Source organism: Triturus cristatus, chromosome 8 (genome assembly GCF_964204655.1).
Source record: "Triturus cristatus chromosome 8, aTriCri1.1, whole genome shotgun sequence".
In the NCBI taxonomy this organism is placed as follows: Eukaryota; Metazoa; Chordata; class Amphibia; order Caudata; family Salamandridae; genus Triturus; species Triturus cristatus.
In genome coordinates, this window is record NC_140591.1 from 1249183850 (window position 1) to 1249211418 (window position 27569).

The window sequence follows — 27569 nt, forward strand, 5'->3', positions numbered from 1 at the left end:
AAATAAAAAGATTTCGGGTCTAATTAATCATCCAGAGAAATATGTGAATTTATCCCTGCATGTTTTTGAGCTCCCTAGTGGGGGAGTCGGACCATGTTTCCATTGTGTGTCATTAAAAAGTGTGCTTTGAATACTAGCTTGATGTAAATAATGATGTCCATTATGATGATAACAGAACATTTCACCATAATTAGAAGAATTTAGATACAGGTATTCACTTTCAAAAACAGTATATATTACAGTTCTGAGATCATGGGGTTTACAGTGTCAACATTCCAATCATCAAAATGATGTAACCCTGGCACAATAACATCACCCATAGACTCCTTCAAAACATAAGGAATCTGCAGTATTTCTGTAGGGCCGAAGATATCATAGGAGGCCTTATACCAAACAATTCCATCAGTTACTGGGACAGCTGAAATGTTCGCAAGGAACAGGTCTCTTTTTTTCAGTTTATGTGAAGATGAGTGAGGTGCACCTCATCGACCAGTTCATTGGCAGAGCATTCTGGAAGGTATTGGCCATTTCTTAGCAAGACAAAAACAGTTACAAATCCAATCCAAAGAAATAGATAAACTAAGGACAGTGTTATCCAAACTTATATCCAAGGACGGACCAGAAAAGTGTGTTCTAGCCTTGAAAAGAAAACACAGACCAGTGTAGGGGGAGTCTCTAGAATGGTAGAACTGTTAATAGAGTCAGATGAAAAATCATCTGTTTCCACACAATAACCAGAAGCGGTGTGCTAAAAAACAGGAGCCACAGGTGCAGTAAGAGAACTGGTGGATTCCACAAGAGGTGGATCACTATAAATGACATTACCTGAAGGAGACGCAGTGGTAAGTACAGTACTCACTTACAACGTATGGCAAGCATTTGAAGCGGTATTAGGAATTAACTGAAGTTCATTCTCTGCTCCCTTCCAGCTTTGATGTTGCTCACAAACTGTAGAGGAGTTTCCTCTATGGTAGCAAGAGCAGTTAATGAACTACCAAGTACTCCTCGGGCCTACTGTTTAGAATCGGCTATATGATGTAACTTGATGTGATCAATAGAGACAAAGTGATTGTCTTTAGAACCAGCAAGTGGTGGCAATATTACAGATCTTGTTCCTTCAATGCCAAGGACTGGCACCAGTGCACGGTATGATGGGTCAAATTCCTTCTTCACCGCAACCTTTTCTTGAACAGTAGGTGCTGGCTGCTCCTTGATTCCGGTAGAGGCAGATGTCTTCAAATGTTCATTTGATCAGCCACCATGGAAGTGTTGCATATCTTGTAAGACAGCAGAACGATCATTTACGTCAAAGGGCGTGGCTGCTGCCACAATGTCCGGACATTCAAGGTCTGAAACGTACATTTTGATGCCAAAAAGGACCTTGTATGGGGTCCGGCCACCCAGAGATCATTTAGTGAGATTATTAAGTGGTCTTTGTGCCCTATATAGGTGATGGATTCAGCTATGCCCTCCTGTTAAGGATTGCTTTAAGTCATGGTTCATCCTCTCCAACATTGAATTTCCCTCAGAACGGCAGGGTGAAGAGTAATTTACCTGTATGCCCATGGAAGCCTTGGTATCCCTGTAAGCGTTAGAGATGAAAGCAGGGCCCTGGTCCGTGTGGGATAGAGTGCATGCAAATGTTCTGGAAAAGACTTGCAAATCTTTAAATAACAGTGCGAGTGTCAGCTGAACATTGTGGCCACACAATGAGGAAGCTTGAGCACAAATTCTCTGCAAGTAGGATACATTTAAATGCACCATCTGAATTAAGAGGACACTTGCCGGATTATGAACAATGCGAGACTCGCTGTCCCAGCTTGCTGCTACCATCAAGGATGGGCCACCGGCACTGATACCACGCGCTACAAGAATGCCTGCCATCTCTCACAGGGCAGGACACTTGCTGGATTACTATCGCTGTAGAACTCATTGTCCCAGCCTGCCGCTACCACCAAGGAGGTGGGGCCACTGTCACTGTATCCTCTGTTGTTATCTCCGATAACCCTGCTATCGTGGCCCACAACAATACATTGACTGCCACCCAGGAGGGTTTGACCAGACCCAGACAGCAGCCACTATGACTGTTACCACCGAAGTTCATCAATCAGCGGTTGTGGTGGTCTCAGTAATTTATTTGAAGACTGTGGTTCCCTGGATCCAAAGTAAAAAAATTGTAAAAAGGCTGAAACTGCCTCGGAGGCAAGGGGCAAGAAGGCGAGGGTTTGTCAGACTCCTTAGAGAAGTAAGCCCCACAGTCCAGCTTCTGAAACCACTAATAACAATGAGGAGATTTTCCAGCTGTTGCAGTCAATGATTGAGGCTGGGGTGGGAAAATGTGTGGCTAAGTGTCTGGATAAACTTTCCTCAATTGACCCTAGTCTTAATATCTTAATAGAGTTTTGTAAATCAAACTTATCCCTGATGCTGACTAATGATGTCACGCTGACCCCTGCCCCAGAAGGACAAGGGCAGGTTGGGCATGCAGGTTTAATACCCATGAGGGAGTATGAGACAGGTCCCATAGCCACACTTTGCCTCCACGGGCTGGGTCAGTAGTGCCTTCTATTAATTTAACATCTAGTCAGGAACCGGTGGCATCTTGTAAACTGATCCCGGTTTTATGTGGGCCTCCGGAGCTTTCTAGTTAACCAAAAAGGAGCTTGTCATCTGATTTTTCTTGGACGCCCAGTGGGAAGGGTTAGCACTACTAAAAATGAGGAGGGTCCATCTCGACCACATCAATCATTGCATCTTCCTTTTGACTCGGTAACTTATGTAGTGGTTCTCACTAGGGTTCCTGCACTAAAGCGGGGAATCATAGAAGATTATCACAGTTTGAGGAATAAAGAGGTTCATTGGTTGTCCCTACTGGGCAGTGAATGTCATAGATTATCACACAGGCTTATTATGGCCAGAAGGGTTGACTGGGTGGTACCTTTACCCAAACCTCATGGTGGGGACTGTGTTGTTGTTCATTTTGACCACCCAGGTGTAGCTCCCACCCTCTTGAATCGTGCTAGCCTGAAGGCTCATACCTCTGCCATCCAGGCTTTGGGCTTCTTTTATTGTCCTCCTGTTGTTGCAAATCACCATGGACCTACTGTGAATAATAATTGCCCCGCAATAGACAAGTGAAAGCTACCAAGGGAAATGGTTATATCTTAAAGACAGCTAACTGGTGTGAGGACCTGTGTGTAGAGGCACTTGACCGACTCACATGCTCCACTCCAGAAAAGTTGTCTGAAAATACATTTGGGAGTGGTCAGGTCGCCCCTAGATCGCAATCCAGTTTATCTGAGAACTCATCATTAGGGGTTGCTTTGCCCTTGGTATATGATGATATTGAGGTTGGACTTTTATTTCCCTTAATAGAAGCTGTTGCTGCAGACAGTAGCTTTAATGAGATTGCTTATGGAGAAGTGTCCATTAGGAGAGAAGGGGCACAGGATAGGTGTGTCAAGTCCACTTTGGATGAGTTGGCATCGCCTCTCCTGAATAGGGGGCTACCTACAGGTGATTCTTTTGCTGTAACTACCAGTAAGGGTTGCAGTCTTTTGCGTAATGTAGGTTGTAATAATATGTATGGTGCCACTGATACAAGCTCACCGGCGTGCTAGAGAGGACTTAAACCTCGCAGGCACAGCAGCCAATATTATGTTATTTGCCGATAAAAATACTACAAGTGGCCCTAGACTTACTTTTTGGAATGTAAATGGTGTAAATAATAAAAGATCGGATTTGGATTGGCTATCTTGCCTTAAATCCTTTTCTACAATTTGTCTACTGGAGGCTTGGGAATCTGATAGCTCCTTCTTTTTAGATGGCTATAAGACTTTTTTCACTCCTGCCTCACCATCTTCAAAGAGTAGACCCAAGGGTGGGTTGCTAACTCTGGTTTCTCTCTTATTGGATTGTAGGTTGAGTAACCTGACCACAATCTCTCCTAATGTTCAAGTTATTTTATTCTCCTCTTCAGTAGGTAGTGGCTTTTTGGCTTTGAACTTTTATAATGTGACTCAGGGTCCTAATGATTGTAATTCACTGTCTGTTCTGCGGACCCAGATTTTAGAGTTTGAATCTCAAAGCATTGCCAGAGCTGGTTTTATTCTAGTAAGGGATATTAGTATACACCTATGTCGATATTCTTTTACCCTTTCTAACCAGTTCCCTGGGGAGGATGTTTTCCATCTAGAACACAGTCAAGCAGGAAGTTGTTTAAATTACATTTTGGTGGAGTTTAATCTGGAATGTGTCATGACCAAAGCATTAAAAAAAACCTGCTGGTAGTTTTAACCCTACCTTTAGTGGATGTGGCATGAACACTGCTATAGATTTTATCTTTGCTTCTGCCTTTTTGCAGAAACTACTTAGTCTTTTTGATATAATGTCTCTGGTTTTAGTGATCACTATTCTTTTGTTGTTTGCATCAGTGGCCTGTTTGTACAAACATCTGCCTCCGCTACCAGATATAGGCTCGATGGAAACATTAGTGATCAGGTTAGAAGAAGTTATGTGGGCCAATGTCACCCCTGAGGTATTTATGAAGGATCTTGTGGTTGCAAGGGGCAAGAAATTTGCCTATTGTTTAGGGGATTTTCAGATAACATTGCCATTTTAAGTGCCTATCACAATATCAAGGCAGATGTTAAGGTCATGCTGTCCCTTCCGCCTATCAAAGTACCCTAAAAAACCCGGGTTGGTTTGACAAGGAATGTTCTGATGCTCATAAATCGCTCTTGCTTGCGCTCAAACCCCAGCCAAAAGATAGAGGTCTAATTGCATCTAGACGTTCTTTATATAAAAAAGCAGTAGAGTGCCCAATTCTGGGAGATTATCAACTGCCCACTTTTAAGTGTAAGTAACGGCCAAACTATTTCTTCCCATATACCTCCTGAGAATTAGATTGCACATTTTGAAGGCATTTATGGTTCAGCAGACCAGGTTTCCTTGCATGTTCTCCCTGAGGCAGCACTGCAACAAGGCAACCTAACACTTAGAGTAGAGGAGTTTGAATTGGCTATAGCATGTATGACAAGCCACAAGGCCCCTGGTCAAGACGGGATTCCTGCCGACCTGTTCAAACTATCACCGATTTTGTGGGCCCTGATCTTAACACTGCTGTTTAATTTGGTTGTGTGTGCTGGTTTACCATGTTCATAGTCCGAGTACATCGTTATTCCTGTGTATAGGCTCTAGGGATCTTCCGTCTTGTTATAGGCCTAGTTCCTGGATTGATTCGGCCATCAAGTTAATGGGCAGGGTGATCCTAGAGAGTGCCATGTCGTAGGCTGAGGAGGGGTCTGTTTTATCTAATCACCAATATGGTTTTTGCCCAGGTTTGGGGACCTGTGACCAGTGTTTACATTTTCATATGTTCATATGTTGATCAATAAGTATACAGTGGCAAAATCGGGCTCATTGTTTGTCGCATATATGGATATGTCTTCTGCCTTTGATAAGGTGAAGAGATCTAAATTGTGGCAGATCTTGCTGAACATGAACCTTGACCCAGTGATTGTTCAATTTCTTAGTGACTTGCATAGGGACATGGAGGCATTTGTTCGGTTTAATACAGACGGGTACTGTACAACCCCCTTTTTCTGAGGTCAGGAGCTAGCCAGGGTTTCATAATAGCCCATTTTTTGATCACCTTATATGTGAATGATCTAGGTCCAGGTTACTAGATTACTCAATAAACAGGTGGACTGCCCTCGTATTGGTTCTCGCCAGATTCTTGCATTGTTATATGCTGATTATACTGTCTTATTGGCTAAAAACAGCATTGGGTCTCCAGAGTCTGGTCGATGGCTTTGTGAGTTACATGAATCAATTAGATCTTTCCACCAACTATAGCAAATCCCATGTAATGGTGTTTGGGCCTAAAAAGACTAGGTTAACATATTTTCATGTACAGGGCAACAGTCTGTGTAGGGTACAGCTATATACTTATTTAGGGGTGGTTTTTGAAAATTGGAATACGTGGGCTCCGCTGCTTGAAGCCAAGAAACAAGCTTTTTTTTAAAACTCTAGCCGCACCTTTTTCTTTTTCCTCTAGAATTGGTAATATGCCACCGAACGCTCTAATCAAGATATATCAGGACAAGTCTGTCCCAGTAGTCACTTATGGTAGTGATGTCTAGGTCTATGTTAATTCGAGGGAACTTCAAGTGGCAGAGAATGATTTTTGTAGGCGTCTGCCGGCAGTCCCAGCTTCTACCCCAGTTTTTTTGGTTCATGAGGATCTAAGGCTACCTTATCTCTCTGATCTTTTGCACTTCGTCCTCTGATTGGGTGCCTAAACATTTGGGTGAGGCCGGAAAATTTCCAGGGAAGAGAAATAGTTTAGGACTGTTTGAAACTTGAGGTGTGGAGGTCAATTAAATGGCTGACTTATATTAGGGACACATTTGTTTGGCTGGGTAGGCCTACCCTGTTTGACTTACCCTCTTCCATCTCTAAAGATGATATTGCTTGGACCAGGAAAAACTAATTTCTGTGGAGGTCATCGGAGAGGAAAACTATTGAGTTGAAGAAACCTACTGTACGCGCCCATGCTCTAATAAGCGCAGGTCCTGCCATTGAGTCGTATTTGCTTACTACTATTAATGTCCATCACAGATTTCTCCTTACCAGATTCAGGTTTAATCAGTTTAACATGCTGTTAGCTTTTCCTCCAACTACTGACTGGAGCACATAGTTAAGCCCTTGTACTTGTGACAATTTTTCGCTCCAGGATTTATTGCACTTTGTTTTATTCTGTGGCTATTATGAAATGCCCGAAAGAATGTATTTATTTCCATTATTAAAAGCTTTGCATTTTGTACAATTAACAATAGTACAATTAAGCACTGTTATATCTACAGTCACTCCAGGATGGGTACTTCATGTATGTTATAGCTCGCTTTCTTGCCTCGACTTTAAGGCTGAGAAATTTGTTTGATAAGTGGAGTGTCAAAATGTAATTGCTGCTAGTTTTCAGGGGATGACGGTGCTTGTGGACATGTAACTTATATTATTACTGTCCTGTAAAATGTATTTTATGATGTGCTTTTAATCTTTTAGTTGTGATGTACAGTTTTTATTAATGTAAGTTTTATGAATATGAGTCATCTACTGATAAAGTTCCCGGTATGTCTTATAAATATTATGTTTATAATGGATATAAGTGGCTTATTACCATATTATTTGGAATGTTTTATTTATTGTATACATTGTGTGTATTTATTCATGTTTATTGCCCTTGATATAAATAAAGTTACTTTGACTGACTGAAGAGGACCATAATGATCCAAATAAATACAGCTGAAAGGTTTGTTGGAAATTAACAGGTGTGTCTGCGCAGGACGTGGCACAGTAGAACTCTTAATTTGTTGACAAACATCACAACAAAATACATATTTCATGGCCTGTTTACATTAGCCATGCACAAATAATGTAGCTGTAATAACGAAATTGTGGCCACCAGACCTGCATGTGCAGAAGCAACACCTTCATGCGCTAGCCACAGCTATCACTAAGGCTAGTCTGCGGTCTTGGTTGGGAACGATCACCAACCCCTGGAATTGTAACAAAGGGAACATTTTGTTTGCTTAAATAGTGTGTATATTTAGCTGGAAAGCCCCTATGCAAAGGGGTGTCATTGCATGTAGCATTAACGGCAGGCAGATTATCAGCATCAATACTCATATGAGAATGAGTAATGGCACCAACTGTGGCAGTCGAAACTGCTGATTTGCATCCTAGAAATAGGACACTTAGAAATGCTATACTAGACTTCTTAAAGTTGAACTTGTAGCCAGATCCAGTAAATCCCAATATTATTATTATTATTATTATTGTTGTTTATTGTTTAGGAGTTTTATATAGCGTGAACTAGACCCGAGACATCGGGTATCAGAGCGCTTTACATGAGCACCAGTTTCGTTACAGAAGGACACAATCATTTTTGTTAGGGACAGGGAGATTAAGTGATTTGCCCAGAATCACAGGATGTTGAGCGTTGTTGCTGAGACTCGAAGCTGGTTTCCCAGCTTAGAGGACAACTGATCTAGCCGTAAGGCTACATCCTCTCCCCAAGTGGCCTGTTTGTACAAACTTCTGCCCCAGCTACCAGATATATGCTGGATGGGAAAATTAGTGATCAGGTTAGAAGAATTATGTGGGCAAAGGTCACACCTGAGGTATTCATGAAGGATCTTGTGGTTGCAAGGGGCAAGGAATTTGCCTATTGTTTAGGGGATTTCCAGATAAGATTGACATTTTAACTGTGATCCACTCTGGCTCAATGTGAGTTTAATGGAGTGTAAGCGTCACCTAAATCCTATGAACGTGCATATAACGTAAATCATCAGAAAATCAAAGTGAACATTTCACAGTCCCGATGCATTTCGGGCTGTCAAAGCCCTTCGTCAGGGGAAATGATTTAAAAATAATCAGTAAGGATACAATAAAAAACACAATACGTTCAGCATGAAAATACCAACCATAAGGCTAAATGATGCAATGTACGTTTAAGAAAATATTGTGCATTCTTAAGTAGTGAAACAGTGAAATACAAAGCGCTGTGTCTTAAGGTGAAACAATCTAAAGCACTTGAATGCAAATGAAAAACCAGTGTGTGTAGAAATTGTGAAAGCACGCTTTCCGTAATGGTTCCCCCACCATAGAATTGAACACCTATTTTTGACTTTCTGTCATTCACAGACACTGGTTTTATGCTGTACACCGGGTAGCACATTCGTTCCAGGGGACTCTCACTTATCCTCCTGTAGCCGTTTTTGCTTTTGTTAACCTCTATTCATCACCGTAACATAATTCATCCCTGCAGACTTCTGCATGTTTGCCCCTTTCCGTTTCACAATTTCTACACACACTGGTCTTTCATTTGCATTGGAGTGCTTTAGCTTGTTTCACCTTAAGACACGGCGCTTTGTATTTCACTGTTTCACTACTTAAGAATGCACTAATTTTTCTTAAACGTACATTGCATTATTTAGCCTTATGCTTGTTATTTTCATGCTGGATGTATTTTGATTTTTATTGTATCCGTGCTGATTATTTTTAGATCATTTTCCCCTGACGAAGGGCTTTGACAGCCTGAAATGCATCGGGACTCTGAAATGTTCACTTTGAATTTCTGAGGATTTACGTTATATGCACGTTCATGGGATTGATATGAATCATGGAATACCTATGACCTATGCATATAAAATTTTGAAATTACATTTCGGATTGAAATTATTGTTAGACACTTAAGTGTGCACATCATTTTCACATCCACCTCCTCGTGGATTTTTGCTTGTGCCCAGGGGGACGTCCCCAATTTAGGCGACGCTTACTCCCCATTTGTTTCACACCCCTTGACCAGAAGGTGATACCCCAGGAGCACGCTACAACCCGATTATTGTACACTTTACGGTGTGCGCAGTCCCACCACTGCTTTCATCACCTTAAATGTGAGTTTAACTCATCATCCGTCAAGTAGATATCATCTACATAGAACAATGTGTCCGGGTCGATATCATATAGAATTGACACAGTGCGGGCAAAAAACAGTCCTGGACTGTTCTTATGCCCCAAGGGGAGTCAAGCAAAGTGACGTTGCAAGCCTTGCCCTGAGAAAGCAGTGCAATCTCTGCTTTTAGGCGCTATATTCTAGCAGAAAAAAACATTGGAATCATCCAAGGTGGTTTTAAATATTTTACAGACTATATTATTTATAAGTGCCGTACTGTGTGTATTTGTATTGCAAATGTGCGTGTATAATTATTTTAATGTCTATAGTCTAAGACTATATGATATGAATGTTCCGGTTTTAAGAAAGGCAAATGGGGATTATTAATTTGTGAGACACATGGGTAAATTACTCCCTGGAACTCAAACTGAGAGAGTATTTCTGTAACAGGTGCTATAGCATCCCGTTTTATTGGGTATTGTGGCTGCACGCGTGGGCTGGACCGTATGTGTAATACATGATAATGAGAGTCCTTATCCCAGCTAACACGAGTGTGATATAAAGCTGGGGCGTGCGCAAGAGCCCATTCTGCTGCATAGGCTTGTTTGATCTCATCAGGAACAAGTGCAGAAAATGATAGTAGTATTACATCCTTACCTTTTGGGATATTCGTACAAACTCCGGAGGCCAAGCAACCTCTGCTAAGAGAATGTCATATGATAATGGTAAATATTCCCAGTATATTACCTGAATGGTGCTCTGTATGTCACCCTCAATTTGTATTTCTAAATGATGTGATCTGTCTGGAGGGGCTATGCACCTTTATTGAGTTTCAACTGTAATATATTGATCAGTTGCTTTTGCTGCCAGAAACTCCTGGAGATTCCGGTGAACTATAGTGACTCTGCCATAGTGCACAGGAGAGTCAACACCCACCTCCTATTCAGGAGGAGAGTTCTCAGTGTTTGTGGCATATTTCTCTGTAATAGCTGCAACCTTCTTTTTCTGAAATTGGGAATTAAGTTCTGGAGGTTTCTCCTCCTTCTTTATCTTTCCGTCAGACAACAGTTGTGGGTCCTTTTTTGGTTTCACATACTCTTCCTGTCTACGCTAAGAACGCCCTCCTCTTTCACACTGTTTTTCAGATGAGTCCTGAAAAGAATGAGAAGGACAAGTATCAGAGTGCTGATACCTATCAGGTGCTTTTACTGTGTGCGATCATGCAAATTATAGTATCTGACAGTGGGCTCCGATGGGGGAGAACCTCTATTTTTTTTACATTTGAGTTGTCTGACTGTTTTTTGTTAACAAACTCCAGTTTCTGCTTGGCAGTGTCCTCGTCGGACCCAAGTTGGCCAAGTTGTGGTCTATTGGGTCTGGCTTTCAAATTTTTGTGACCTGTAGAAGTATATGCTTCAGAAATTATTAGAGGTAGCTCACGTTCCTGGTTGGCTGGTGCAACATGCGTGAGGCGCTGGAGTATAGCCAAAGATACTGCTTCGTCTTTAATGTTTGACAGAATCTTTGAGGAGACCACAGGAAAGTCTCCCATCAATTTTATCCCCAAATTCAAAGCAGCAGCTGCATCGTGTTTATTCTGGCAAGACTGATATAGACGGAGTACCGTGCGTGATTCAATAGACTAAAGTAAAGACTTCGCCCCAAGTGTTACAGTCACCTATTTGGGAAACCATCCCTTGGGGTAAGCGTATAGTCAATATTCTATGTTTGGCTTACAATCTCATATGGGGAAACATGGCTTCAATCTGATATATTTTTTGGACAATCCAAAACGGAATTTTCTCACGGTTTGCGGGAATTTTACCCATGATTTAATGAATCAGTACAGAACTTATTTTAGGTGCTGCAGGCAACTGTGGTTGTCCTGCTAGTGCTGCCATTGCTGGGACTGCCATCAACGTGTGTGAAACATACTGAGTTAAGCATCTACATAGTCTAACTAGACCATTGTATAATTGCACTAGCTCATTAGCATTAAGATGTTACAAGTTAGGAAATGGTGTATAACCAGCTAGCGCAGGCCAGGTGGCCCCTTCATTATTAAGGGGGCCTGTGTGTATATGACGAAGAACGTGTATTAGGGCACCTTGAAACCAATTTTGATGTTCTCAATGAGAAACTGGAATCTGAAAGAGCCGATACGCTCTGTATTGTTGTGGTGGTGCAATGTTAGTCTATTCATGAAACATTTGTGTATTAGCATCCACAGTTGAAAAATTCACCCAAGAATAAAAAACCTCCAAACGATAGACATTGTGGGCTTTAACCACAAAGATTATGTCACTGCCCGCGCTACCAAGGCCATGTAAATTTAAATGTGCATTGACAGTAGGTTGGCAGTTGTCACCAATAGGTATTTGCTGTGGTGCCACCATTAATAGAACAGTAATGTAAACACATTGCAAACACTGATATGGGTAACCATTTTAAAGGTTCAAGCTTGAACAACCAACAGAAAATATTTGGTACTTCCTAATATACTGTGGAGGATTAATCCTAAACACGACGGACGTAAGGGTACTACGGGCACACCAAAGTACTACTCACGAGACCTGTTAAATAAGTACCTGACCAATCGTTTGTAGCTCCATGTCGCAGGGATTCTATTGGTAAAGCAGAACTGTGCCTTGGGTTGACAGGACATCAGAATTTAGAGACTGGATCTCTCTACAACATCAGTATATTTCTGCCAAAGCCTGGCTAGCTCACAGTGCCTTACCTGAACTCCCTTCCTTCCCAGAGTAATAGATGATTTCGGCAACCTAGAACATGGCCCCCAAGACCCCAAGGGAACCATGGAAACAGATTATCACCTTTTGTCTCATGCATACCCTTAGTAAACAAAAGAGATACAAGAAGAAAGTTTACAATACATTTATGGAAACTATTGTAGTCTATTATGAAGCAAATGTTATTAGGCAGATACAACTAAACAAAGTAATAGACATTACTTTCAGGCTGTATAAAACAAACATCCCCACCATGGCAAATTATCTATCTGTCTAGGACTACCCTTACTATGTGAGTGCAGGAATACATAATTGATCTCTGGGATTGGCAACAGACCCCATACCTAGTGTATGTAAGTTAGGTGGTCTGCATCATAGGTGTTAACTCAGGCTGTGTGGGTGTTCATTTTAGGACATGCCTCTCTGTCGGAATAATTCTCCTCTCTGCCCACAAGGGGAATAGCCATTGTTTATATGACAAGAACTACTGTGCTGAAAACTAGCAGCCGTGCTACAGTGTTATGTTTAAAATGTTAGAAGATGTTGCTGACCAGGCAAAGCAAACAGTATACCATGTTTTTAGGTCTCGCTGAGGCAGCGCATGTGCTTCCTCTGCGAGAAATTTAGTGAGTGGCTTTTTGAAAGTGCTACCAGAAGCTTTGCTGGCCTCAAGCTTGCGTTCACACACGCAGCCGCCATGTGGGTTTCTGTAAATGCTCATTAAGCCTTTCGTGCCTCTCTCCGCCTTGCAATTCCCTCCCCTCCCCACCACAGATCGCATCACTCTGCTGGCCTCCACTCCCCCCCCACCGCCAATGCTTGTCTCTGTGGAGTTGTGAGCACATCCTTTCATCGTTCAGTTTGTGTCTCGCTGATCGCGATCACTTTAGCTGTTACGGCCTGGCGGCTGCATTACTTTCTCGGCCGCGCGGACAATGTTTGTTTTACTCGTGTCCAGTAGCTTGCGGACAAAGCCGTGTTTTGAAGGTTCCCATTTGAAATGTTATCGTTTCTGTTTCATTTGTTAAGGTGTTACCCCGTAGTAGCCTCCTTACAGTAACTATTTCGCTTGCTCACATGGGTCTCATCTTCTGGTGTCTTCTCTCTCCAACTGCCGGTAGTCTTCTGCTTTACATGGTAGTCCTTCTTCTTTGTCTACAGGAGTCTTTCTTCTCTGGCTATAGTCTCCCGCTCACACGCTTTTGGCAGTCTCTCTTTTGTTGCCATGATGGCGTGGCCTACTGTATGGCAGTCGTTAGGTACCCTTGTGTTTTCCTGCAGCCTCCGCTGCCTACAGAACTGAAAGTGAGGAGGTGAGTGAGCGGCGACACTGAGCTGCCTGAACGCTGTCCTAAGGGGCGCAGGGACATAGAGAAAACTATTATTCGCCCTGTGCGATACTCTAGCCCCCCTACTGAGCTGTCATTGTATCCTTCATCCTTACCTGTGTGTCTCCTCTTTCTCAGTCGCTTCTGGCCTCTGTCTGGTGTGGCGGTCGGCAGGACTGACCTTCTGACTCCGAACACCCCGCATCTCAGTAGCTTGTAGCTCATTTACATAGATTTGGACCCACAGTGCACTGGTGCAGGGGCACCTCTTGGCGGATCAAAGCACCAAGTCCCTGATTTCTACTCTCTTCCTGCCCACCCCTCAAATCTCACTCCAGTGGTATCATTGTTGTGGGCGTCTTTCAGAACATTACATGTTTTAAAAAAAAAATTAATAGCTTGCATGTACCGATGACTATCTTCTAACTTTACGTTAATATATGCCTCCTGGACAGTAACTGCTGTCACTTCTTCATACACACAATACTCACCCTTCACTGACTGTGCACTTGAGAATTGTGAATCCTGTAATTGTCCTTGATCACATTGTTTCGTTTATTTTTAATGCATTTCATAGTATCTAGTTTTAATTGAACCTTTATAAAACTGACACCAAACAATATATATCAAAAGTAAATGATACATTGATTTATATTAATAATTATTTCCTATAATGTAACCTTTAGATGCTACTTAATATGTTTCACACACACACACACACACCCACACACTCTCTCACTCTCTCCCATTACAGCATAATATATATCAACTTGGGCATTCAGGAGTGTACTTCGTGTTCCCATGATCGTCTACATTTACTTCACAATATTTTTCCTCAGTTGAACTATTCTACTAAGAAGACACAACATAAATGCATTTATTGAAAATAAAGAAGATTGGAACACATTTTCTCTTAAATCGTCCATAGCTAACCAGAAGAACATGCTTTTTTTCAGTGCTTTGCTTGCACTTCAGTATGCATCCACATTATACCTCTTCTGTTGCTGCCAATCCGAAAGTGTACATATTTGGAATGCATATGTGCCCCATTGATTCATTTATGTCGACATATGCCGTCACTGCTTCTCTAACCTAATGTGTTTTTTACATATCCCGTGTGCTTCCGTTTTGTGTCATGCTTCTTTCACGTAAAGCATATTTCGAAATGCATTATTAACCTTGATACTGAACCAGTGTTGGCACACTTTTGTAGTCTGGTATTTTTACAAATTCACCACAGCACATGCAGAATACTATATGCTCTCTTGTTCCTGGGGGCAGGGTCAGCATGTGCCCTCATGTGTGGCACTACCCCTTGACTGAGGTGTGTTTGTGGGACAGAGTGTGATAGTTCAATTCAAACACAAGCTGTTCATGGAACAGCGAATGTGCCAAGTTATTAAAAGCAATCACACAACTAAGTGCAGTGAATCCTAGAAATGAAATTGTATGGTCAGCGCGGGCATCATAGTGGTATTACAAGATTCAAAGCAAAGAGAGCGCAACCCCTTAGAGCCAAAGTTAATGAAGATCATGACTTAAAATCAAATTTGGTAAATCTTGAGATTCCAACTATGGAACTTCTATCCAAATGGAGGGCAAGAACATGGAAATTCAACACAGCTGCAGTGACTTAATAATAGAAATGGATATCTGAAATTGAGAAGATGGAAAGTGTTAAAATTGTGGCAAGTATAGGGGTAATTGATTGACTTGCAAGGGAGGATGGAGGAGATTTCTGAGATGTTGTTGAGGAGTTTGTTTCTAGCTTGTTGACCTCATAGCGGGTATGACACATAAAATAATATTTTACGATCTAATATATTATTTACCATTGGACACACTTTATCAATCACACAATAAACATACCATACATAAATTGTAGAAACTCGCATTTTCTGTTAAGAATTCCATCCATTTTTTAATTGAAACAAGTTATTCTGAAGCATGCACTCTCGGAGAATTATGGAGTAAGTACAAGGCATCTTTTAGTGAGTGACTTTTAACATGCCATCAAAGTAAGGCAGCATTATCAATCCTTCAAAGCTTCAATTACATCATAGTGGGTAACTACCTACGCCATAGTGGGTAACTACCACTGGGCATTTCTGTATCATATCCAAATATTATGTTCTCTTTGGGCATACTGGCTTAAGCTTTAACTGGATCTAAAATAGAAAACTGGGCAAATAAAATGACCACAAAGTTCCTACACATCACAGCAAGGAGCAAGCGAATCAAATAGTCCTCGAATTGGCTATGGGCTGATTTTGACCAGCATGCATATATGAGAGCTCAATCCCAAGTAAAGTATATCTTTCTTTTTTTTGCAAAGCCATTTCAAGACCTATAACTTTAACGGCTGCTTGTAAATACATTTGGAGCTTTTTACTTTCTTTTGATCTTTAGAGTTTTAGCCCACTCTATGACTGTGTGCATGAGCACAGTATCAGTTTTGCGGTTGTGCATCACCAATGAACTGCAATGCTAGGCTCTGCACACCTCCTAAAACAAGCATTGGCATAGCCAATAGGTCTCGCTTTTGGGACCTTATAAGTGTTCAGTTATCCAGCATAATATCCTTGGTGCAACAACATCAACTGTTGCATTGCTAAACACTTATAAGGTCCCAAAAGCGAGACCTATTGGCTATGCCAATGCTTGTTATATATTCTAGGCAACCTTGGACAAAAATATGCAAACTGATTACTGAAAAGAATCACTGAATAACAAACAACATGTACAGCGCATTCCTAAAATAATGTTGTGCGTAACTGTGCAGAGCAGAGGCAGCCAAAAACTGTAATGCTCAAAACTAAGGGGGCCCTCAAGTGAAATCACTTCAAAACAAAGGAATACCAAACCTGATTCTACTAGCCAGACAATCCAGGTGGTAAAATCACTTTGGTGATGTAGCCTGGCCCCTGGACCTCTCCTGACCCCCTTCCAAGGCCACATCCTCTCCATTGCCTAAGCCACCCTATGTCTCCTCTCACCTCCCCCGAAACAGCAGCCCTCTCGACCATTTCACAACTGCACAAAATAGGTGGCAAATGTGAGTTTAACCTGCACGGAAATAGAAATTCTGTTTGGAATTTAAGCCAGAAAAACTGGGCATGCACAAGTATAACCTGCTCGTGATTGGCCAGAATCGGTAATGCTAGTCACCTGGCAACTACACATATAACTACTCCTAACTCATAATCGGGCTCAAATGAAGGAAACACAAAAGGTCATAATGAAATAAACAATTGTGTTGGAGGCATCCTTTTGAAATGTATTCCATATTTGTATTTATTTTTCACCAAATATTCACGACGCACAAGTTTAATTTTGGGATCCAGCTGACACGTTTTTCGTGGATACTTTGTCCCTTCTTCAAGGCTTTGTACAGTGTCTTCAAACTTTCCAATTTCAAACATTCGTTCAGATTCGAAGCTTCCAAGATCCGTGAAACCAAGCTCTCTGCTCGTGCCCTTAAATTTAGGGTAAATACTAGGGGTGGGCGGAATTTGCGAAAGTGACTTTCGCAAATTATCGCAAAAATGTTAAAAATCTCCGCAAACAAGCGGAAATATCGTGAAGATGCAGAAGTTTTTTTCCTGCCTGTTCGGGGTATTTTCTGGGTGGTCGCGGCTCGCCAACTTACCCATGCGGTTGCTTGCGGGCGCGGCCATCTTGTTTTCACTCTTCTCGCGGTGCATGATCGCGAGAAGAAAGACGTGATCGCGCGCCTAATGACATTACTGCGGGCGCGAACTGTCGCGAGACAGCGCAAATGGCTACCAGCAATCCAACATCTCGTGGAGAACGCGACCGGATCGGGAAAACTTGTTGGCGAACGCGGGTATTCAGGTAAGGCGATCGCGCGCGTGCGAGAAAGTATTATTTTACAGTGCGAGTAAGAAACAAATTATCGCTAAGCTGCGGAATGAGGAAATGTTGACATTTTCGCGCTCTCCGCAGAACGCGAAAATGTCAAATTATCGCAATTTCCGCGAGCGGAACAGAAATTTAGCCCAGGCCTAGTAAATACATCAATGGCTAAAAAAACACACTTTTTGGCTCCACCTTAATATTATGAACATTTTTGTCAGTGAAGTATTTTCTAACGGTGACTGGAGTGGATACACATGAAACTGGACCAAAGATAATTCCTCAAATATGCTTACAACTAGCACTGGCAACCCAGAAAGCCTGACCTTGGCAAGCTGGTTTGATGGTTAATTTATTATTGGAAGTACATGCCAGAAAAATGCAAATAAATATAGAAATAAAGTATGTGGTTCCTAAATTTAGAAGCCTCATGCTTTTAATATAACTTTAAAGTTAAAAAATATATTAACTGTTGCATATACTTTTCTTGCAGACAGATGTGCTTAAAACAGGCATACAAGCCCATTTTTGATTTATTGCACACCAGAGAAAAATGTGATTCTTAATAGTCACAAAAATGTATTGTTGTCTTTGAATTACTGTAACCGAAGATATAGGTTAAAGACACAAGTATGACTAAAAAAATGCAAATGATAAAGAATAGAAAGAAAACAAGCATTTGCAAAGGTAATTATAGTCCCCCAGCCCTGGCATTGAAGTGCACTTCTTTTTAGATGGATATGAATATGTGATCAGTTAAAATGCTGTCCCTCACAGGTGAAGCGAGCCGGTGGTTGAGCTGGCCTGACCTACTGACCCTTGATGTATGCTGTGGTGGGTGGAAGCAAAATGTGAAGGACGGTTGAACAGATCAAATGAGGAAGAGGGGTGACCCAGAGCCCCTTTATGCACGGATATATATACGTATTTATTTATAATTTATTTTCATTACACAAGACTATCAGGAAAGCTAGGCGACCAAGGCCAGACCTAAGAATCTTCTCTTGGTTATTTCAGGAGAAGGTGTTTCCTACAGTGGCTCAAACAAGGCTAGACTGTGACATATTTAATTTGAATCCTCATTTGCAAATTAAAAATAAGCTTTGGGCTAAACACACGTGCTTAGGGTAATCACTGAAGAGCACATTAAACACTCCTCTGTGCAATAAAGCATGATTGACAACAATGTAAACTTACATGGCATCAATCTGTAGGTTCACATAACACACAAAACTCACAATATTATTTCAAGCATAGAGGAAAATGCATTTCAATTAATGAATTAACATACATTAGAGGAATATTCAGTGATCCGGTGGTAATGCGCAGTAAATTACTACCCGAGGCATAGTATCTTAAGTTGATTTCTATTCAAGCTGATTTATTTTCAGTGCGATCCCATTTCGTCATACATTAAGATTCTGATGTTTGAATGAATAAAGGACAGCCTTGAGTAGTGAGATACAGAATTAAAAATGTCAAAGAACATTCTCAATTTTTATCAATTAAAATAATGAAGGAAGCACCAGAGATGAGTAAGGGGATGATTTGGAGTTTGACAGCGAGAGTAATCTGTTGCAACAGCGACAGAGCACCCTCTCCTACAAACTCTCAACCCACCCACTGAGTTAGAGGAGGACGGACCGTGAGGTTTACGCTGATGGCGCAACATTTACTCCATCAGCGTAAACCTTCCTCTGACTTTACCATGGTGCAATATTTCAATACTGCACACATCAGGGAGAGGGGTGCCAAAACACGCACAACAGCAACAGTTGCAGCTGTACATAAGACAGACGGGAAATGCCTCTCAGAATCCCTGGTGCCACACTGCCCAGTCCAAAGTGAAATAGGCTCTACATTGGTACAGTATCTGCTAAAAGAAACCAGGGCAACCATCTATTCCGCAGAATTGGGGTTTACTTAGAAACAAGAATAGCAACAATAGTGCCTAAATACGTTGAGTTTATTAGCACTAGAAAACAGATCTGACTCACCCTAAAGTCTGCAATCGCTATAACATTTCTCAATCTAATACACGCATTAATAAGTAAAAGGACACTTATGATAATGCATTTAATTAATCCTCACTAAATGGGCAACTTGCGCTAAAACTAATAGCATGCCATGCACAGCGCTCAGTGGGCTGGGAACGAAAGGGTGCAAACACACTGGTTACAGCACACAAAACATTACACTCCAACAATTGAACAAGCATTGGCCAAGCCAACATGTACTGCCTTTAGAAGGTGAATGATGACCTATTCACTTTGCCAATGATTATTTGCATTGACACACCGTGCATGGTTTATTTGTCTGATTATCAATACAACATAGCTAATTTGGAATGGTAAAGTAAAGAAGAAATTCAAAATGTCCACCTACACGCAGGTGTAGCTTGATTACAAGTGGGGCGCTTGAGCGGGGCTTAAGCGGCAGTGGAAAGTGAGAAGAATGTGGATTGGTGGGGGTATTAAGCAAGAGAAAACACAACATTTTGTAAAATAGCCAATATTTTTTAAGGCTTTCAAAACAGAAACAGGGAGAGTGTGTGTGTGTTTTTGCCTGTGTATATGTAAACATCCCTGGTGAAATCCGAAAGCCACTTCACCTTGCCCTACTAAAAGCATTTGTACCCAACTATTTATCCGAAAATACTCGTATTAAGGGGGTGTAACATCCCAAACATCCCTAAGCAGCTACACCCCTGCCTACACCTTACAACTCATATTTGCTTTACCTGTCCAAGATGGGCACCGTTTGCACACGTGTGCGTACATGTTGCTTGTCCGCACATGCGTCATGACACAAGCCCATTTCGGCTCTTGATACATGCCTACATATTTGTTGTGATGCATTTGCAATATTTTACTTACTGTTCGGAAATGTCTGCTTGCCATGTTGGAACGTTAAACTAAAAAGAGAAATTACAGAGCATGGAGCATATAATAGTGAAGTGAGCAGCCTGGCAGCACTTTGCAGCTTCCGGTTCCTTGGAAATACATAAAACAAGCATTGGCAAAGTCAATAGGTCTCGCCCTTGGGACCTTGAAAGTGTTTAGCCATGCAGCACACTTACAGCTGACAACTGCCGTGCAAGCACCCAATGTGGATCGAGAGATGCGGAGCCGCGCTGCAGCTTGCTTGCAAACTCTCTGGTGCAGGGGAAGCAACCAACAACAGGGGAGGAGTTGCATGTCGCCGGCGCCATGCAGGAACAAAAGCATTTGTTGAAGCACTACGCTCACCTCAGCTTCTTACATTTGAAGTGAAGGCGGCGCCATGTATAAATATATGAAGGTCCTCCCTTGAAGTCAAAGCAGCGCTGTTTATAAATAAAACGGCATCTGATATACTGCATTTGATTGAGCAACGAAAATCTGCGTAGTAAATCACAAAACAAAGACGAGCCGCTAGCATATTTAATAATAAAGATAACGCAGATGATGAAGAGATAAAGCGTAATTTGAATATGATGTGGAAAACGTGCAGTGCGGCATCCATGAAGCGACCGTCATGCTGGTACCTGAGTGGTGGTAAAGCAAAAAAAGACTGCTAGGAAGGAACATAATTTTTTTTTAAGTAAGACCACAGTAACATGGGCGGTCGCCTGTGACGGTCCGAAACGCGAAAGGGCAGGACTTATTAAACATATCCACCAAACAAAAGCTGGCATTTAAGAAGGGTACAAATAAGAGCCTGTAGAAAAAAATATGAGCCTATAGAAAAGATGGGAGGTGCTTCCAGTCCCTACTCAGACACAGCATGCCTCGCAGAGCAGCGCATGCGCTCCTAGGCTTGACCTAAAAAATAAATAATGAAGTGAAACTATATATAATAAACATATAATAAACATTGGCATAGTCAATAGGTCTAGTTCTCTGCCCTGTAGACAGACTTAGCAAACCCAAAGGGGATGATGGACGGAATGTTGAACATTGCAAGCACTCACCCCCAGTCTACTGATCTGGGTTTAATCCATCATCATTCTTTAGCTCACTCTGCCACCCCAGTTCAGACATGGCCATATGCAAATCAGTCTGACCCCGTGCCTCATGGGAACAGTCCAGCCCGAACTGCCAAGCCATGTCTTCCCTGGACCGGAAACAAGCATCCTGGGACCAGTTTCTGGCTAATCAGCCGTCATCAGCCAGGCTAGCTTGAATCCAGTGGCAAAGTGAGCAAGGGACCCACGTCTGGGCATACCCTGCCAACTTAGGGCGAACAAAGCAAAACCAAAGGGGATGATGGACGAAGTGTTGAACATTGCAAGCACTCACTCCCAGTCAACTGATCTTGGTTTAATCCACCATCATAGTCTAATACTGTATCCTTCAACACCTTTACCCTTGCATCACCCGTGGCAGCGTTTGCCACCCGCCACTGTGGCCTTACCAATGTTTCATCCCCTATCTGTTGGTCTCTTCTGCTGAGTGTCCATACTATACCCTACTTTGTTGGTCTCCAGGGGTAATCCTGTACCCTCCAGCTGGGTGCACTGGCGAAACCATTGTGGGCCTTCTTGTGGCAGTGATCTTGGAGTTCCCCATCACCATCACTGGAAACGCAAGGCTGAAAAAAATGGAGCACCGACTGTGAAGGGGAGCACAATCTGCAAGCGCTTGCTACACTCTGCGCAGGCAAAACACAGGGAGCAGAAGAGCATGCCCCTACATCATGCACCCACAACAGTGCAAGGTTCTGTTTACACAAATAGAAGATCAAATGTGTTACAACAGCTCAAGCTTCTGTGGCACACAATGAACAAGTATGTCATACACAGCATCAGTGCATCTCAGTGAGATCTTGTATTCAATGTTAGTGCAGAACAGGATATACCTGTGGCATATGCTTGATATAAAAACATGTAACATTGCTGGCAGGCAGAGGAACCATTACACAACATAGGGGTCTATTAGGATGGCGTGTGGATCGCCACCGCCCTACCGGCAGTGGCGATCTACACGCCAAAACACCCCACCGGTCGGCCTTTTACCCCCGCCACATTAGCATGGTGGGTGGTACTGCGGCGGATGGAGAGACCGTCCGCCGCTTTTCCGCCGGTAGGCAATCGTCACGATTGCCTACCGGGCGGAAAAGGCCTACAATATGGTGGCGGTACCTAATCCATATTAGTATCTTGAGGTGCTTTTAAAAGTTCCATTATGCATCTGTATGTATGTGTATTCGTATGTGTGTATTGTATAATGTGTTTTGTGTATGTTGTGTAGTTTAGTGTGTGGTGCCTGATGGCTTGAGCTCTTGCCAGACAGCAAAATAAATCTATCTACAGGAGAGAAAAGAAAAAGAGAAATTCCCAAAAATGTATATAAATATATATTTTCCAATGCCAATTTCAAATCCGAAGGGATCTGTGTTTCAACAATCCATTTATTGTGTTACCGCCGCACAACACTTTTTGGCCGTTCACCCCGCCTTGTTCACATAATAAGAGCCTTTTTTTGTTTCCATTGTTTATAGTATGACGTACCAACATGCTCAACATAAAAGAAATACTTTTACATTTTGTAGCATAAATAGTGCCTCTTAATTGCAGTACAAAGAAAAAAATACGGTGTGGGTCATAAATAAATATCAAGAGATGTACATATTAAATACATATTACAATAAGTGCGAAACAGTAAACTAAACGTATGAAACATGCACTGCTTTCGAGCATTTTGTAACACAAATAGTGCCTCTTAATTGCAGTCCAAAGAAAAAAATACGATGTGAGTCATAAATAAATATCAAGAGATGTACATATTAAATACATATTACGATAAGTGCAAAATGGTAAACTAAACGTATGTAACGCACACTGCTTTCGAACATGGTATGCTAACTATTAAAGCCAATAATTAATTTGCGCATGATTCAAGCAGTGCTTAATTTGTAAAACAATAAGTGCCAGGGGGAGGCCACAGCAGCTTGCCCCACACATCGCCCCTGCCATGGTGCCAGTGATAATAACAACACATCTACTAGCCATCACACTCCTTTAAGTGTGACAATTTGGTGGCGCTCAAAGCTATAAAAACAGCTTGGTGGCAGGAAATAGTCATTTTTTATGTACATTGAATTAACAATTAACTGTTGTTGTTTTCATCTCTAAATTAGCCTAACAGCGCCACCCTGTGGCAGACTGCCACAAGTGCCGGTGTTTACAATTAAGTACCGGTGTCGAGCACCAGAACCCCCGGCTCAATTTAAGCACTAGGTAAGCCTTACCCTTTCAGTATAATTTCAGCATCGATTGCCTACCGGGCGGAAAAGGCCTGCAATATGGTGGCGGTGCCTTGGAGGCACCGCCATCCATATTAGTATCTGGCATTTTCAATGCCTTTCCATAGTGGAGACTCCGCCATGGAAACGCATGCGGAGTTCTCTTTGGAGGACTGTTATGGGCCCCCAGGGGGGTGGGGGGCTGCACTTGGGGGGTACCAATGGTACCCTCCCAACATTGGCATGCATAAGGTGGCAGGCACCGCACGGTGCCTGTCACGTTGTGCATGCCAATGCACAACATGCATATATAGCATTGTGGCGGGTGCTGCTTGCAGCACCGCCCACCACAATGCAATATATGCGGGATGCCACCGCCACTGTGGCGGTGGCATCCTAATTGCTAGTGCGGGACCCCAGCACCGCTAGGATGGCGGGCGGTCCGCCCACCATCCTAATGGACCCCTTAGTGTGCGTTCTTTTATCAGGGACAGCTTCACAGCATACATAGCTCACAACTTTAGCCATCAAAAGCATCAGTTCAGTGCAAAGCACGAAAAGGAGTTATTTGTTTGGTTTGAAATCTTTGAATTAACGATGGAAAGACGTTCCATCGATCAAGAGGGTTTATTATGTCTTCTTTGGTTTTTCCATTAGCCGGGGCTTTGTGGAAGCAGATGTGGAGTTGCTCTTCGTTTTCTCTCTATTGTATTTGCATTTATGTGGTGCTTCATTCCTCTACGGAATCGCTGAAGCACATTAGCAGGCAGGTAGCACGCTGCACCGCATACCACTGAGGAGGTAGTAAAGCACATTAGCGGTCCGATAGATAGTACTCTACACTTTGTAATGCTGAGGGGGTGCTGAAGCACATTAGCAGGCAGATAGTACGCAATGCCTTGTACCACTGAAGAGGAGCTGAAGGGCATTAGTGGGCAGGTAGCACACAACACCCCATACCGCTGAGGAGGTGCTGGAGCCCATTAGCAAGCAGGTAGCACGCTGCACCCCATAGCACTGTGGAGGTGGTGAAGCACATTAGCGGGCAGATAGCACTCTGCATTGTGTAATGCTGAGGAGTTGCTGAAGTGCCTTAGCAAGCAGGTATTACGCAATACCCAATAAAAAGAGGAAAAAACAAGGACAAATACGCATATATCTTCTCGTTACTTCTCACCTCTGGAGGCATACGGATGTGATGCTTCTTCAGGTTTACATGTTTTTGCAAATATGGGGCAGCGTCAAATTCCATGGGTGTTTCATGGGAAAACCCACCACAATGCCCATGAAATGCCTCCAGGTGACCCAGCGATTTGCATTGTGTCGCCTTACTCATGATCTATTAGGCCACTCCAAACCATGCAGGGTGTCTTTGCATGGCTTACATTTTTATGGGAGCCATGCGTTGTGCATGCACCACTTTGCGTGGTGCAAATGCGATGCAGGGCTCTCATAAATAAGCCCCTCTGTGCAGTATAGTGAGTGCGAGGTATTTTTGTTGGAGTCACCATCACTTCCCACTTCTTCAAATTCTGACAGGCGTGCAAGCACTCCTCTTTTTGTGGCATAGTATTAACTCCCAAGTCTGTCTCCTCAAAGTGTGATCTTGTGCAAATCACCCCATGCCTTGAAGGTCTGGCAATTTAACAATGTTTTTTTTTAAAGAGTGTACATATGGAGGGCTACAAGGCGCTATTGTTTGATGATATTAGAAGTGCATTCCTTGTCACCAGTGGCAGAACACAACGCTCCCCACATTAGTCTACAAAGCCAGCAGCAGAGCAGGGGTTTGTGTGGCCACTTTTCTTGTAACTCGGAAATCTCTCGTTGTGGTTGAATGCTCTGCCTCTCCCCTGCAGCTCGGTGCTCGTGAAACGCAGCTGTGTACATCGCTAGCATACTCCCTCCGTGTCTCTTTAGAGCTCAAGGGAAAGGTGGGGGTCGCTTCTGCTACCACTCTGGGCTTCATTATGATCGAGGAAACGCCGCTGCCGCGCGCAGCTTCCAGTTCGTTTTTGTGCAGCTTTCATTGTTTATAATGTCATGAAATCTGTGATTTGGAGAGGAGGCGGAGAAGAGCTGGCATTTCACACAGCTTCCTTGAGATGTTGGCCGCTGTATGAGGCGGCAGGATGCTGCCGTGGTCTGCTCGCCAGTCTCTCCTGGGCAGTTTTTATGGAGGCTGGTCGCCTTCTGTGATCATTTACAGATGTGCCTGGTGCGAGAGAGACTCTGCAATGATCAACGAAGGAAGGGGCATATTATCAAGAAACGGCTTTAAAATTATCGCCGCTTTAGTGGCAGAAAACTGCCGCTAAAACGGCGATAATGGACTTGATAATATGCCACAGAGAATTCCCATAGAAGCCCATGTTCTGGTGTCAACATGGACTTCTATGGGAATTCTCTGCGGCATATTATCAAGCCCATTATCGCCGCTTTAGCGGCAGTTTTCTGCCGCAAAAGCGGCGATAATTTTAACGCTGTGCTTGATAATATGCCCCGAAGATCGGACCAATGTATCTGTGCCCTGGCGTGTAGAACATGGCGCATGAGTGACTCTCTTCCTCATTCTTGCACGGTGCATCCCAGGCAGGGCTGTTGGTGCCACCGCAGCCAGACCAACTCCAGGCTGCATAGAAATCCGCACGAGAACTACTGTTCCTCGAAATGTCAAACAAGGAGAGGATGTGGCGTAACGGCCAGAGTTGGCGACTCTGGAGCTGAGGAGCCAGGCTCGAGTCTCGGCGCCGGCTCAACATCCTGTGATTGAAAATCACTTAATCTTCCCATGCCTACCAAAAATGAACTACACATGAAACACACCATCTGCTAAAACATAGTACTCTTAGGAAATGCAACATAAAGTAAAACATGCCAAATGTAAATAGGGACTGCATCACTGACGTAGATTACTGCAAGTGGTTTTATAGTCGTTATTGAGAAATCAGTCAGTGTTTTTTCATGTAATGTTAAGGACTTGAAAGGCACTCATTACACAGTCAGTATTTAATTGCTGCCAGGTCTAGGATCGAGCAGGGTCATGATTTTGATATCAGTAACCTGTGGGGAAGCATTGCTTGCCCACTGAAATTTGAGTGCAAGGCTTGTCCCAAAGACGCCTTTGCAAGTATAACTACTGTCACCTTTTAAAAAGTATTTATAGTTATGTACATGTATTGTGTTCAACATAGGTGTCACCCCAACACAATTGGATATTGGATATTGGATAGGTATTTATAGAGCGCAAACGTTCGCTCCAAAAGGAGCATCTTGGCGCTGTAAAACCTGGGACCAGATCACTGGAAAGGTGGTGGGGGACTAAATGGCTGCTTTAGTCCAGTCATCAGAGAGACTAAAAATCCACGTTTTGAGGAGCTTCCTAAACGGCTTCTCATGCGTCTGAAGTCTAAGATGCCTTGGCATACTGTTCCAGGCTCTAATAGCCAGGGTACTGAGTGTTTTTCCGCCTTTGGACTTCAGGTTGAATTTAGAGGGGGTCATGAGGTTTTCTTGAGAGGATCTGAGAGTGCGACCCGGGGTGTAGTGAGGGAAGCGTCTCGACAGGTAGACTGGGCCGGATTTGTTGAAGGCTCGGAAGGCTATAACGAGAATTTTAAAGAGTATTCTCTTGTGCAAGGGGAGCCAATGAAGGAATCTGAGGGCAGTGGAGATAGAAGATTTGCGTGGGAGTTTTAAGACAAGACGCGCGGCAGTGTGCAGGACACTTTGCAGTTTCAGTCGGGTGGACTTTTTGGTCCCTGCCAGGAGGCCGTTACAATAGTCCACTCGAGAGAGTATGAGGGCTACCACAATTGTCTTTCTGGAATCGAGCGGGAGGAAGTCAAAGAACTTTCGCATGGATTTTATAATGCCGAAGCATTTACCTGCAACAGTTGCGACGTGGGAATCGAAAGAAAGATCGGAATCGAA